The following is a 16,172-nucleotide window of genomic DNA, read 5'->3' as shown; positions in this document are numbered from 1 at the left end:
GCAGATGGTGACTGCAGCCATGAAATTAAAAGACACTTGCTCCTTGGAAGAAAAGCTATGACCAACTTAGATAGCGTATTAGAAAGCAATGACATTACTTTGCAGAGAAAGGTCTGTCTAGTCAAAGCTATGGTTTTTTCAGTAGGCATGTACGGAGAGCTGTGACTATAAAGCTGATGATGTGACTATAAAGCTGTTGACTATAGAGTTGGTGATGGACAGGTAAGCCCAGCGTGCTGCAGTCCATGGGGTCACAAGAGTCGGACATGACTTAGCGACTACACCACCACCACCACCAGCCACTCAACAACAACAGATATAGATATATAATTCAAAACCAAGTGGACCAAAGCTGCTCCTGCATTTTCATGGGGTGGGGTGGGGTGAGGCGATGAGGGTGAGGGTGTGTGCATATTTATGGAGAAAAACAGCTAATATTTAACAGTATTTACGTCATGCCAAATATTCTAAGCACTTTGTTCATATTAAGTCTAAGAAACTTCTGCCTACAACCTAGTCCAAACATACTCTTCTGTATTTAATTCATTTAATTCTCAGCAACCCTCTTAAATGTTAGCGCCACCCCCATTTTGTATATAAGGAAACTGAGGCACGTGGAGACCAGTGCCCCAAAGGACAGAGCTGGCAGGTGAGCGGCTGGGCGGGATTTTTCCTGCCTACCCAGAGAGCCAGCATCATTCACTGCTTCTTTCCTCTTAGAGACCAAGAGTCGGGAGGGACTCACGGTTAAAGTCACGGTTCGTTGGTATCTTCTGTCCCAGACTGACGTCTGCCACAGTCACCAACGAGTCTCAGTTGGTAACATTGGGGTGGGGAGCACACGGTAAGGAGGGGGTGGGGAAATTGAAGCCAAAAGCGCCTAGAGGAGGGGCGGGCCCTGATCCGTGTGATCAGCCGCCCACGGCCTTGGCCATGCCCACAGCCACGCCCACGCCGCACCCACAGCCACGCCCACGCCGCACCCACGGCCACGCCCACGGCCAAGAGCGGCCCTTCGCCGTCAGAGCTTGGGCTGGAGGCGCCCGAGATGCTTGCAGTAGGACAGTTAGCCATGCAACACTCTGGATCTTAAGAAAAGTCTGCCACACACTCATTTGCCTAGTGCAGGTGGTTTTGGAGAAATTCAGGGGCATGAGTGAATCCCACGTCTGCGCCGGGGCACGCTGAGAGAGAAACCCAGGCAGCTGTGAGCTCATGGGAATCAGGATCAGTCTTTACAGGACAGTGTTCATTGTAGTTTTCACAAACACGGACTAGAGGATACAACCTATTCTGTCTCAAGCTGAAAGGGTTGAGTGATCTCAGCCAATATCTGAAAAAGAGATATTCTTTCATCCATGCATATACACACATGCTCTCTGTAACATGTATGTTATATACTACACATATGACACAAAGCATGTATGAGTAGATATGTAAATAATTTACAAAAAGTGATATTATCACACAGAATGTAATAAATCTATATAATATACAGATGTGAGATAATTGCATTATATAACAACACATATAAAAGATACACAACAAAATACACACATTTTATGTATTAGATATACAAGCACATATTGATATAATTTTTACTAAAATTAATATTACATATGCTTTTAATCTTCTTTCCCAGTAAAAAAAATTTTTTACAGCAATGGGGCATTAGTATATATACAATTTTGTGGGACTATACTGGGACCACTTTCTCATATTATTAATATTCTTTTACAATATGATTGTTATATACTTTTATATGCTATGTGGAGGCATTATACTTTGCTTAGTCAGTCTCCAGTTTGGTTCTTTGGGCTGTTCTGAGTTTCTGTTATAATAAATAATGCTGCTGATAAACTTTCTCCTAAATAGACCTCTGATTTGATACATAGTACCTGCACCAGTTAGGGCCTGACAGGAAACAGGTGGCATGCCAAAACTGGGTAATTGAGGGAGGTCTAATAAAATGACAACATATAAATGTGTGAAACCTGCCAGGGATGGTGCAGTGCTGGGGGATACTACCACCCCCAGACCAGAGGGGGTGGGGAGGGAGCAATTACCAGAACCTGCAGAGGTTGCTGTTTGGGGAGGGTCACGTGATAGGGGGTGCAGCCTTGGTGCAGAGATGCAGCAAGCGCAGGCAGCCGCAGAAGGCAAAGAAACAGTACCCTCACTTTCTTCCCATCCTCCCAACTCCTTCCCATGACTCTAACTAGCACCACCTAGCCAGAGGCCAGTCCACACAAGTCAGCCCCCAGAGACACAGAAGGATGGAGACGAGTAGACAGTAGATCTGAAGAAGCAAACCGATATTAATATGCCATGAAGAAATACGTTAACAATTTCGTACATAGCAGTATGGTGGAGTCGCTCAGTTATCTCCTACTCTTTGCAACTCCATGGTCTGTAGCCTACCATGCTCCTCCATCCATGGGACTTTCCAGGCAATAGTAATGGAGTGGGCTGCCATTTCCTTCTCCAGGGGATCTTCCCGACCCAGGGATCAAACCCGGGTCTCCCGCATTGTAGACAGACGCTTTACCATCCGAGTCACCAGGGAAGTCAAAGAAAGCACCTATTTCTTTGTCAGAGAAAGCCCTGGTGCAGCAAAAAAGACCCCGTGCAACTAAAATAAATAAGCAAATAAATAAACAACACAACAATATCAGGTCCAAATCCCCGAAACTTCTTAGTGTTACCTTATATCTGTGTGCTCAGTAGCTCAGTTGTGTCCAACTCTTTGCAATCCCATGGACTGTATGTAGCCTGCCAGGCTCCTCTGTCCATGGAATTCTCCAGGCAAGAATACTGGAGTGGGTTCCCATTCCCTCTTCCAGGGGATCTTCTTGACCCAGGGATCAAACCTGAGTTTTTACATCTCCTGCATTGGCAGACAGATTCTTTACCACTCAGTTCAGTTCACTTCAATCGCTCAGTTGTGTCCAACTCTTTGCGACCCCATGAACCGCAGCACGCCAGGCCTCCCTGTCCCTCACCAACTCCTGGAGTCCACCCAAACCCATGTCCATTGAGTTGGTGATGCCATTCAACCATCTCATCCTCTGTCGTCCCCCTCTCCTCCCACCTTCAATCTTTCCCAGCATGAAGGTCTTTTCCAAATGAGTCAGCTCTTCTCATCAGGTGGCCAAAGTATTGGAATTTCAGCTTCAACAGCAGTCCTTCCACTGAACACCCAGGACTGATCTCCTTTAGGATGGACTGGTTGGATCTCCTTGCAGTCCAAGGGACTCTCAAGAGTCTTCTCCAACACCACAGTTCAAAAGCATCAATTCTTCAGTGCTCAGCTTGCTTTATAGTCCAACTCTCACATCCATACATGACCACTAGAAAAACCATAGCCTTGACTAGATGGACCTTTGTTGGCAAAGTAACGTCTCTTCTTTTTAATATGCTGTCTAGGTTGGTCATAACTTTCCTTCCAAGGAGTAAGCGTCTTTTAATTTCATGGCTGCAGTCACCATCTGCAGTGATTTTGGAGCCCAAAAAAATAAAGTCTCTCACTGTTTCCACTGTTTCCCCATCTGTTTGCCATGAAGTGATGGGACCAGATGCCATGATCTTAGTTTTCTGAATGTTGAGTTTTAAGCCAGCTTTTTCACTCTCCTCTTTCACTTTCATCAAGAGGCTTTTTAGTTCCTCTTCACTTTCTGCCATAAGGGTGGTGTCATCTGCATATCTGAGGTTATTGATATTTCTCCTGGCAATCTTGATCCCAGCTTGTGCATCATCCAGCCCAGCATTTCTTATTATGCACTCTGCATATAAGTTAAATAAGCAGAGTGACAATATACAGCCTTGACGTATGCCTTTTCTAGTCTGTTGTTCCGTGTCCAGTTCTAACTGTTGCTTCCTGACCTGCATACAGGTTTCTCAAGAGGCAGGTCAGGTGGGCTTGTATTCCCATCTCTTTCAGAATTTTCCACAGTTTATTGTGATCCACATAGTCAAAGGCTTTAGCATAGTTAATAAAGCAGAAATAGTTCGCATCAGGTGGCCAAAGTATTGGAGTTTCAGCTTCAACATCAGTCCTTCCAATGAACACGCAGGACTGATCGCCTTTAGGATGGACTGGTTGGATCTCCTTGCAGTCCAAGGGACTCTCAAGAGTCTTCTCCAAGAGTCTTCTCTTTTCTGGAACTCTCTTGCTTTTTTGATAATCCAGCAGATGTTGGCAATTTGATCTCTGATTCCTCTGCCTTTTCTAAAACCAGCTTGAATATCTGGAAGTTCACAGTTCACGTATTGCTGAAGCCTGGCTTGGAGAATTTTGAGCATTACTTTACTAGCATGTGAGATGAGTGCAATTGTGCGGTAATTTGAGCATTCTTTGTCATTGGAATGAAAACTGATCTTTCCCAGTCCTGTGGCCACTGCTGAGTTTTCCAAATTTACTGGCATATTGAATGCAGCACTTTCACAACATCATCTTTCGGATTTGAAATAGTTCAACTGGAATTCCATCACCTCCACTAGCTCTGTTCATAGTGATGATTCCTAAGGCCCACTTGACTTCACATTCCAGGATGTCTGGCTCTAAGTGAGTGATCACACCATCGTGATTATCTGGGTCATGAAGATCTTTTTTTGTATAGTTCTTCTGTGTATTTTTGCCACCTCTTCTTAATATCTTCTGCTTCTGTTAGGTCCATACCATTTCTGTCCTTTATCGAATCCATCTTTGCACGAAATATTCCCTTGGTATCTCTAATTTTCTTGAAGAGGTCTCTAGTCTTTCCCATTCTGTTGTTTTCCTCTACTTCTTTGCATTGATCACTCTGTCTACATTGGTGCACGCTGTCTTTTCAGATTTACTGGTCCATGTGATGTATGCCCCAAATGTTAGGATTGATGGTCAACTGGCATTCCATATCCCAGCTTTTTAAGATATCTACCACACGTTTTCACATTCCGGTCTGCTCTAATTTGATCCACCATCAGTGTTTAAGAGCTGTTAGTTCCTTTTTTTCCACCCTCTTAATCATTTTTGCTTGTGTTTGATACAACCATTCTGTCTTTAATGTACCTCATTTGTGGATTGTCTGAGGAAGGCTTTCTTATCTCTCCTTGCTATTCTTTGGAACTCTGCATTCAAACGGGTATATCTTTCCTTTTCTCCTTTGCTTTTCACTTCTCTTCTTTTCACAGCTATTTGTAAGGCCTCCTCAGACAGCCATTTTGCCTTCTTGCATTTCTTTTTCTTGGGGATGGTCTTGATCCCTGTCTCCTTCCTGTACAATGTCACGAAACTTTGTCCATAGTTCATCAGGCACTCTACCAGATCTAGTCCCTTAAATCTATTTCTCCCTTCCATTGTATAATCATAACGAATTTGATTTAGGTCACACCTGAATGGTCTAGTGGTTTTCCCCACTTTCTTCAATTTAAGTCTGAATTTGTCAATAAGGAGTTCATGATCTGAGCCACAGTCAGCTCCTGGTCTTGTTTTTGCTGACTGTATAGAGCTTCTCCATCTTTGTCTGCAAAGAGTATAATCAATCTGATTTCGGTGTTGACCATCTGGTGATGTCCATGTGTAGAGTTTTCTCTTGTGTTGTTGGAAGAGGGTGTTTGCTATGACCAGTGTGTTCTCTTGGCAAAACTCTGTTAGCCTTTGCCCTGCTTCATTCTGTACTCCAAGGCCAAATTTGCCTGTTACTCCAGGTGTTTCTTGACTTCCTACTTTTGCATTCCAGTCCCCTATAATGAAAAGGATGTCTTTTTTGGGTGTTAGTTATAAAAGGTCTTGTAGGTCTTCATAGAACCATTCAAATTCAGCTTCTTCAGCTTCACTTGTCAGGGCATAGACTTGGATTACTGTGATATTGAATATTGTTTGCCTTGGAAACGAACAGAGATCATTCTGTCATTTTTGAGATTACATCCAAGTACTGCATTTTGAACTATTTTGTGGACTATGATGGCTACTCCATTTCTTCTAAGGGATTCCTGCCCATGGTAGTAGATATAATGGTCATCTGAGTTAAATTCACCCATTCCAGTCCATTTAGTTTGCTGATTCCTAAAACGTCGATGTTCACTCTTGGCATCTCCTGTTTGACCGCTTTCGATTTGCCTTGATTCATGGACTTAACATTCCAGGTTCCTATGCAACATTGCTCTTTACAGTATCGGACCTTGCTTCTATCACCAGTCACATCCACAACTGGGTGTTATTTTTGCTTTGGCTCCATCCCTTCATTCTTTCAGGAGTTATTTGTCCACTGATCTCCAGTAGCATATTGGGCATCTACTGACCTGGGGAGTTCATCTCTCAGTGTCCTATCTTTTTGCCTTTTCATACTGTTCATGGGGTTCTCAAGGCAAGAATACTGAAGTGGTTTGCCATTCCCTTCTCCAGTGGACCACATTCTGTCAGACTTCTCCACCATGACCCATCTGTCTTGGGTGGCCCCACATGGCATGGCTTAGTTTCATTGAGTTAGATAAGGCTGTGGTCCATAAAAGCCCATAAATAAATAAATTTATAAATAAATAGGAATACAAATAAATAATTTTAAAACAAACAAAACAATATCAGGTCCAAATCTGAGAAACATCTAAGTCTTTACCTTATATAGAAGAAAGGTATGTGCAGATATGATTACCTTAAGGATCTGGAGGTGGAGAGACTATTCTGAATTGTCCAAGTGGGCACCATAAGTGTTCATATAAGACAAAGGCAGAAGGAGATTTGACAGAGAGCAGAGATGGGAGTCATGTGGCCACAGGAATGCCAATGGCCATCAGAAGCTCAAAGAGGCAAGAAGTGGATTGTCCCTTGAGCCTCCAGAGTAAGTATGGCCCTGCCGGCACTTTGATTTCAGTCCACTGAATAACTGAGGTTGTGATAACTTTTTACAGCAGTCATAGGAAAATAATACACCGCTTTTTTCAACCTGTGTTAGTCATGGGGTTAGGGAGTAGGAGAATATTTTATTGTTTCTTCACTTTCTATATTTCTCTTGTTGCTTGTGAGGTCAAATACTTTTTACATGTTCAGTTTTCTTTTGTAGAATTGCCTTTGCCAAAGGGGAAATTCATCTTTTTCTGTTTGGTTTGTGGAGTGCTTTATATCATAAGCATACCAACCGTTGGTTTGTTTCCCAAACATTTTAGTAGGTTTGTTACTTTTAACAGGTGACTTTGGTGTTTTGATAGAACTTCAATTTTTTCTGTAATCAGATCTTTTCATCTTTGCCTGTATGTTTTAGAATGATGCCAATAAGATTACATAAATAGACTTTAAAGGGTATTTACAGTTTCTTTTTAACCTCTAATTCTTATCTTTTAACTAACTAGTATTGACTACCAAACAACTGATAGTGGTAAAAAATAAAATATGTGTGGAGCAGAAAGAGAAAGTATTAGTCAGAAAACTTTGTGAAAATGGAGGGTATTAAAAGCCTATGGTTCTTTACCACATTATGTATCAAGAGTAGTTGGCAGAAAACACTTAAATCTATCATGTGTTATTGAATTTGTACTGCTATTTATTGCTGTGGACTTAACCATTGTCGGTTACGTGAATTTTTGTCACAAATAGAAGCTAAATATCCTGTATTTCACAGCTGTTACCACAGTTCTGTGGCTTAGCAGTGGTAAAATTTTATTGCAACTTTTGAACTTGAGCCTAAGATTGAAATGTTTCTGAGAACTACTTCCCTTGATTATTTTCATTTATTTGTTTATTTATTTAGTAAGCAGTCATGATTATTGAACACTGAATGGCTTTGAAAATAAACTTCTGTTGCAGACTTGATAATGCTTCTTAATGAATTCAATCTAAAATTAAGAGACAACACAGTGTTTGTGTATAAAACTTATGTACTGCAATAAGATCATTTTGATGGTAACTAACATTACTTTGGATTACAAGTAATGTCATACTGCTTTACACAGTTTCTGTGCTTTTAAAAATTAAAGTGATAATTGAGATCTCCATTCCCACACAAATTTTCAGTGGGTATATTTATATACTCAGCTCATATTATAGTTTTAGCAGCATTTTTTGAACTTCCATGCAAGTATAAAGGGAATTTCCATATTTCAGAATCCACTTATTTGTAGTTGAGGAGCTTCCACCTTCCAATCAATTGGAAGTGATTGATCTGCATTATGAAGACATGAGTGTGAGTGTGTTAGCTGCTCAGTCGTGTGCAACCCTTTGTGACCCCATACATTGGGGCCTACCAGGCTCCTCTGTCCATGGGATTCTCCAGGCAAGAACACTGGAGTGGGTTGCCATTCCTTTCTCCAGGGCATCTTCCCAACCCGCAGATTGAACCTGGGTCTCCCATATTGTAGGCAGATTCTTTACCATCTGAGCCACGAGGGAAGACATAATGACATGCTCAAAGGCAAATATTGGGTTGATCAAAAAACTCTTTCAGGTTTTTCTATACCATTTCATGGGAAACCTGAATGAAATTTGTAGCCATCCAAATACAAATGGAATAGAATTCTAAAAATGCCTTCCAAACAATGAATATGCTCAATTAAAATTGTACTGTCAAAAACTGGTATCAGTATTTGGTAGCACCTTGCTGTGTAAAAAGACATTTTCAAAGATAAAATACATGAAATTCCACTATGTCTCAGTAATAACAATAAATGTTTGCAATAGATTTCAATGTTCACTAGTGGGAACACTAACTTTGAACCCCAATTCAGCAAAATGTGGTCCTCACCCAAAAAAATTCCATTCTTACTGTAAGTAGACCTTTATTACAAAAAATTGAACTCAATTATCACTATTGTTTGTGTTATTATATTTTGAATTTTATCAGTAAAAATTTTATGGTAACTGGTATTCTCTGTTGTACTAATATAAGTGCCTACATAATATTCTCGGTTTTACCTCTTGGCATGTGCTCTGCTCCGCTGAGTCTGACTCTTGGAGATCCTTTGGACTGTAGCCTTACCAGACTCCTCTGTCCACAGGATTTTTCTGTGAAGAATACTGGAGTGGTTTGCCACTTCCTCCTCCAGGGGATCTTCCCGACCCAGGGATTGAACCCGCGTCTCCTGAGTCCCCTGGATGGCAGGCGAATTCTTTACTGCTGAGCCGTCTGGAAAGCCCACCTCTTGGCCCGCAAAGCCTATAATATTTACACTCTCATCCTTAACAGAGAAAGCTTGCTGACCTTGAATTTAGAGTATGTGTACCAAAATGTCAACAGTGGTTTTCCCCAAGTATTTAGATTATGAATATTTTCATTTACTTGCTACTTGCATTTTCTCATTTATCAGCAATGAACATGTATTAATCATGTAATAAAGAAAATCAGCTATTTATAAAACCAGTTCTATAAAGAAAAATTAATCGTCCAATCAAGTTGATACATGCATCACTAATAAAAGTTCTCCATTCCATAAAGCAGACTCAATTCTATGCAATTCATTGTCTTTCTCACCAGGAGAGGAAAGTTGCAATCAAACTGAGGATTTCTATAAGAAAAGTCCTTGTGTTTTTCTTGGAACCCACATAAGAATAGAGAATTTTCAGGAGGACACTTTCATCTGCCACAGGCTGAATCAGACTTCTCAGAAGCCCTGTGCAGGTTTATGGGGAGCAGGCAGAATGGGTGGCCTGTGGAGTCTCCTTCCAACACAGCATCTGACGTCCCACTTCTTGAGATGCTCTGTAGCAGGTTGCACGTTTGATTGGAAGTAACCATCCAGAGACTGATCCGTGCTCACAGGTTAGAGAGGATCAGGGCAGCTGAAGAGAGTAGGAAATGAGCTCTGTCCGACTCATCCGGCAACAATCTGTGCTGGTGGTAGTAGTTGGGTATGGTTGATGTCCAAATCTTCTATCTGTTTTCAGAAGCAACTTTACACTGAATAGGTGTAAATCCATTTTTATCCATATAAATTTATTTTATAATTCCAAGCGGCAATATTTACCACTTAAGGATAATCACACAAGGGAAATGAGGCTGTTCAGATACAAATTAAAGTTAGATTTAGGGAACTTCCCCAGTGGTCCACTGGTTAAGAATCCACCTGCCAATGCAGGGGACACACAGTTTCGATCCCTAGTCTGGGCAGATGCCACGTGTCTCAGGGAGACTAAGCCCCTGAGCCCCTGGGCCACAACTCCTGAGCCCCCATGCCCTGGAACCCATCCCCTGCAACAGGAGAAGTCACCACAGTGAGAAGGCTGCACATCACAACTAGAGAACAGCCCATGGTCGCTGCAACTGGAGAAAGCCCAGGCACAGCAATGAAGACCTAGCACAGCCAAAAATAAACATAAATAAATAAAACATTTTTTAAAATTAGCTTTAGCCTGGCCTCAGCATCAAGTTTGTCCTGCGTTGTATTTCTGTTACATGAATTCAATAAAATCCTGAATCCCATACACATGTGATGGCAAGCATTAACAGCTTTTAACTGCTGGCTTTGCAACCCCGGGATAACCTTCAATTAAACCGATCTAAAAGCTTGAAAGAAAGTAGAAAAGGTTTGTCTTAAAAATGGAATCACTAACATTCTCTTCCAACTGCCAGTATTTCTTATCGTCAGTATCAAAACCAATCAAGTAGCATCCAAAACTATAATGAATGCTAAAATGAATAGATTTTAATATATTTAATATTAATAATATTAAATAACTATTAAAATGAATATAAACACAGTATGTCTTGGGCTTCCCCTGTGGCTCATTGGTAAAGAATCTGCCTGCAATGCAGAAGCTGCAAGAGCCACAGGTTCGATCCCCTGGAGGAAGGCATGGTTACCCAGTCCAGTATTCTTGCCCAAAGAATCCCACGGACAGAGGATCCTGGCAGGCTACAGTCTACAGGGTCGCAAAGAGTCAGACACAGCTGAGATGCTGCTGCTGCTAAGTCACTCTGTGCGACCCCATAGACGGCAGCCCACCAGGCTCCCCCGTCCCTGGGATTCTCCAGGCAAGAACACTGGAGTGGGTTGCCATTTCCTTCTCCAATGCAGGAAAGTGAAAAGTGAAAGTGAAGTCGCTCAGTCGTGTCTGACTCTTCGCGACCCCATGGACTGTAGCCTACCAGGCTCCTCCGTCCATGGGATTTTCCAGGCAAGAGGACTGGAGTGGGGTGCCATTGCCTTCTCCAACACAACTGAGCACAATGGGCTATATTTACCATCTGAAAATGCCAATTATCATGCAACTCACTATTGTGTTGAGTGAGTGAGTGAAAGTCACTCAGTTGTGTCCAAATCTTTGCAACCCCACAGACTATAGCCTACCAGGCTCCTCCCTCCATGGGATTCTCCAGGCAAGAGTACTGGAGTGGGTTACCATTTCCTTCTCCAGAGGATCTTCCCGACACAGGGATCGAACCTGGGTCTCCTGCATTGTAGGCAGACGCTTTACCGCCTGAGCCACCAGGGAAGTCCCACCAGATGGCTTAAAACAGCTGAAATTTATTCTGTCACAGTTCTGGAAGTCAGAAGTCTGAAATCAAGATTTGGCTGGGCCATGCTCCCTCCGAAACCTGTGGGGAATCCTTCCTCCTCTCACCCTAGCTTCTGATGGTTTGCCAGCACTCTCTGTCATCCTTGGTTTATAGATGCATTGCTCCAGTCCTCTGTCTTCACATGTTTTCATATCCTCCCTATGTCCAAATTTCCGTGTGCATAATGACACCACTCCAACCGGATTAGGCCCCACCCTAATGAGCTCATTTTAACTTGATTACCTCTGTAAAGACCCTGTCACCAGTTAAGAATACATTCTGAAATACTGGGGTAGAACTTCAATCTGTTTTTTTGGAAACATAGAACGCATAACTGATGGCAACTAAGTGTCCATAGTGCTAGGGTTTGGATGACTGCTGAACCTAGGTGACCCCAGGGGACTGGACAGGCCTAAGGGCTATGGAAGGATCTGAGTCCCTGCGCCTAGCTGGAGGAGGAGCAAGCGTGTGGTTCATGCTGTTAGCTCATGGTGCTATCTCAAGCACATGGCAAACACCACCTGTTTGCAGACACCACCTGTTAAATTTACATTATCCTCTTGTGAGCCAGGTGTTATTGTGACCATGTCACAGATGAGGAAACTGAGGCCTGATGAAGTCAACAGACCACTACTCAATTCTTTTCGGTTTCTGGCTGTGATCTACTGGAGAAGATGGGGCTTGCTGTTCGTGCTAGTGACTGTGTCACTTCCATTCCCGTTTTATTCCCAGTGGGCTTAGAATCTAGTCAGTGATTATGGTGACAATCCCCTCTCCTGGTTTTAGAAGGACTCACTGGCTCACATCTTTTATCTCGATGTAACCATGAGCATTGTGTGAAAGCAGAAGTGAAATATTTTGTCCTTTTTCCCAAAGGTGTCACAACTGTCAGAGATTTATGACTAGGCATTGATTTGAAACATTGATTTCAAAGTGCCTAACATGTGTTGAAAGATGTGTGTGTGTGGGGGTGTTGTTGCTTTTTAAAAAAATCCTCATAATCACCATATACAGTAGCTTATTATTATTTTTTAACCATATTCCGCAGCATATGGGATCTTAGTTTCCTGACCAAGGATTGAACCCAGGCCCCTGCTTTGGTAGTTCGAATCTTAATCACTGGACTACCAGGGAATTTCCCTGAAAGATTTTTTTTTTAAATATATATTTACCCAGAGGGATGGGATGGGGAGGGAGGTGAGGGGGGGATCGGGATGGGGAACACATGTAAATCCATGGCTGATTCATGTCAATGTATGGCAAAACCCACTACAATATTGTAAAGTAATTAGCCTCCAACTAATAAGTGAAAAAAATATACATTTATTTATTTGGTTGCCCTGGGTCTCAGTTGACACATGCAGGATCTTTAGTTGTGACATATGAACTAAATTTTAGTTATAGCATGTGAGATCTAGTTCCCGAACCCAGGCCCCCTGCATTGGGGGTGCAGAGTCTTAGCCACTGTTAGGGAAATTAAATGAATAGTCTTGTTTAGGCTTCAGAGACAAAGCAGAGCAGGCCTCTGACCTTGCTTCTAACCTGCCTGGACACTGCCCTGACTGTGAGTGACTGCTGCTGTGAGTGCAAGGCTTGCAGCACCATAGATAAGATGGGGGAGAAATCTTGAGATTGTTGAGCCCCTGGAGGGGCCTGGCCAACCAAGCCCCAGGCTTCACCACATTCCACGTTTTATACAACAAAACAGAGAGCAGAAACAGGAAACCAGGCTTGCAATTTGGTCACAGATTGATGATGATGTCAGTTTGCATCCATTCTGGGACTGTAAGTGGGAACCCTGAACTGCAGTCTATGAAGTCTCACCAGTGGAGCGGATGTGCTGCCTGGGACCCTTTCCCAACTGGGACTCCAGATGAGCCGTGACACGGGACTTGCCAGCTCTGATAAGTCTGGATGTTGGTCATAAACCCAATTTGGTGATGTATTCTCTGCTCTTTCTATTCCTCTTTTCTTTTAACGCTAGCATATTGAAAGTAAGCTAGACAATTCTCTAATAAATATCTGTATTATTTACTCGTATATAACGAGTGGCTTATTCTGTTAACAAATCCTTTGAACCTGAGACGAAAGTGAAAACAGCCACTGCATCACCAGGGGAGTAACAGAGCTGTTTTTAAATGAAAAATAACCTGGAAACTCCATGCCACTGAGACGTGTGTCAGAGATGGTGGCAAGAATCATCCAGGGCTTACCCTCTGCCAAACTGAGTGTATTTTCTCATTTAATTATCAGAAAATGCCCAATGGGATTGGTATTAATATTTTAGCTCCATTTCCAGATTTTTAAAAAATGAAAACTGATGGTCCAGTTGAATCTTTTGTAAGTGAGAGAGGCAGGATTTGTCTGATTCGAAAGGCTATGCTTTGAATCTTGACTGTCCCCTGTCGTGCACACACACACCACCAAAAACTCAGCAGAGTTCAAGTTCAAGGGAATGCAAAGACTACCCAGGAGAGTGCTCACACCCTCTCGCCAGACCTGAAAAAGGGGCTTTCCCCCTCCCGTGTGGTACTACAGGAATGGTTCAGCAGCCAGGGGCCCTCTGCTCGCGGGACCAGGTAGCTATTTTGCAGTTGAACTTCAAAATCCACCAACTGAGGTTTCTCTGGTGCATTTCCTTTGTCCTCCCCCACCTACACCCTCCCTCTCCCCTTGTGCTTATTAACTCGGCAGGCTTACCCAGCACCTTTTATTTTTAGGATCTCAAAATGTTCGAACAAGACATTTGAATTATGTTCATGTGCTCATGACTGGGAAATCAGGATCACAAAGACTCTGTGATCCTGATGACTTAGATGGTTATGCAACAAGCAATTCAAGATAAAAGCCTCGGGTAGGGGTAGGGAGGGCTGCTGTAGAGCCTGTCCCCAGGCCCCAGGGTTTGCTGATCTGGGCTGAAAACAGCTCCTTCCTTCCAAGGGCCACGTCTGCCTCTACAGCAGGGCTTTATTGACAGGCGCGGGGGCCGCCAGCTGGGCTGCCTCAAAGTCAGGCTCACCCGCGTTAGCCATTTTAACCGTCATTTAAAATTCATTTCCAATACTAGGAATAGCAGTTTGTCACTTTCTCTGTTGTTGTTTTTTTCCACAGACATATTAATATGGATGTGGCTAGCAGCTTCCAAGCTCTGAATTGAGCTCATTAAGTCACAGCTGGCTGGGAATACATGTCAATCTATGCCTTTATTTCTCAAGCCGGTTCTATAATGAAATTAATAATGGACTCCTCCACACACCCCCCTTCCCTCCAAGCAAAGCCCCTTGACCCTCTGGGGAGTGGATGCTGTGTCCAGAGGATGCTCTTTTCTCGGAAGAAATGCATGTATAATTCCGGTAATTAAAACATTTAATTTGGTGATTATCTTCACAAAAAGAAACCACTCGGATTAACCCCGGTGCGGGGACATTCCATCCAGCTGTTAGAACCAGGGCGGCCTGTCCCCTCCGCCCTCCTCCCTTCCTTAGAGGGAGGAGCCCACCCGCTTGGGGGTGCTCCCTTCTCACTCACCAGAGACCAGTTTTCCGAGTGGAAGTGTGGCTGGCCAGATGGCCCCCAGCATTACTCAACTTGCCTCCGCTGAAATGCATGGTTGGATTTCTGAAACACAGTATTTATTTTTAAAAAGAGCTTTAAAGAAAAAGCTGATTCATTGTTACTCCAGAGGAATTCCTTAAGGGAAGATAATACCCTTAAGAGCCGACATTTCCTGAAAACCTTTATGGTTTAAATAAAACGAGCTGCATGTCAAATAAATTCACCTGGGGAGCTTGTTAAACAAGGGGATTCCCAGGTCCACTCTGGCCCTCCTGAAACAGGAACCTGGGCAGGGGCCCACGATCCAGCTTTTAACAAGCTCCCGGGTGATTCATTTGCATCCTGATGTTTGGGATTCCCTAGGGGGGCGAGGGGAGGAGGAACACGGGGAGGGAGGGGACACTCACTTATCATCGGTGCTGGGTTGGGGTATAACAGTGAGTCACTTGGAGAGTGATGTGCTCACCTGACACCCTCTGTACTTCATTTGGGTGACAAATGAGAAAATGATGTGCAATTAAGCTTTTCTCGAGGCACGGTTCATCGGTTCACCCCCCTCGTACCTCAGAGCCAGCCTTTGTGTTCCTGGCTAATCAGGAAAGTCACGAAGACTCCCTCTGTTGTGTGGATGGGAGGATAGCAGGCCAGAATTCTTCGGATGCTGCCTTTCGACCTGGGAAACAGATAGGCTGAGTGAGTCCTGCCCCGGCTCTCAGGAGCTGCTGAGGAGCCCAGCGTACCCGCAGACGTTTCTGTGCGTGCTGTGCTCAGTTGCCAAGTCGTGTTGGACTCTGCAACCCTCATGGACTGGAGCCCGCCAGGCTCCACTGTCCATGGGATTCTCCAGGCAAGAATACTGGGGTGGGTTGCCATTTCCTCCTCCAGGGGAATCTTCCCAACCCACGGATTTGAACTTGCATCTCCTGCATTGGCAGGCGGATTCTTTACCACTGAGCCTCCAGGGAAGCCCAGTAGGGGTTCCCAAGTGTCCACTCAACCCAGGGTCATCCAGAGAACTTATTAAAAATACAGATTTCTGGAGCCCGGCCCTGAGCCACTGAGGGAGAGTGTCTTGGAGGCTGGGCCCTGAAATTTCTATTCATGGCAATCCTTCCTGGGGAATCAGGAACCACTGAGAACAGAAAGCACTGC

General features: G+C 43.5%; 1 long non-coding RNA gene and 1 other non-coding gene across 2 annotated transcripts; both read right to left on the bottom strand.

Moving 5' to 3' along the window:
• Window positions 1-6,501: 6,501 nt before the first annotated feature.
• On the bottom strand, window positions 6,502-15,294 carry LOC139038481 (uncharacterized). Its single transcript, XR_011491516.1, has 3 exons — window positions 15,245-15,294; window positions 14,994-15,083; window positions 6,502-9,843 (listed from the first exon to the last, which is right to left on the bottom strand). It is a non-coding gene; the product is annotated as an uncharacterized lncRNA (long non-coding RNA).
• On the bottom strand, window positions 11,329-11,401 carry TRNAC-ACA (transfer RNA cysteine (anticodon ACA)). Its single transcript has one exon. It is a non-coding gene; the product is annotated as a tRNA-Cys (tRNA).
• Window positions 15,295-16,172: the final 878 nt, after the last annotated feature.

This window comes from Odocoileus virginianus, chromosome 15, assembly GCF_023699985.2.
Source record: "Odocoileus virginianus isolate 20LAN1187 ecotype Illinois chromosome 15, Ovbor_1.2, whole genome shotgun sequence".
Lineage (NCBI taxonomy): Eukaryota > Metazoa > Chordata > Mammalia > Artiodactyla > Cervidae > Odocoileus > Odocoileus virginianus.
This window is presented reverse-complemented; position numbering and strand designations above follow the sequence as displayed.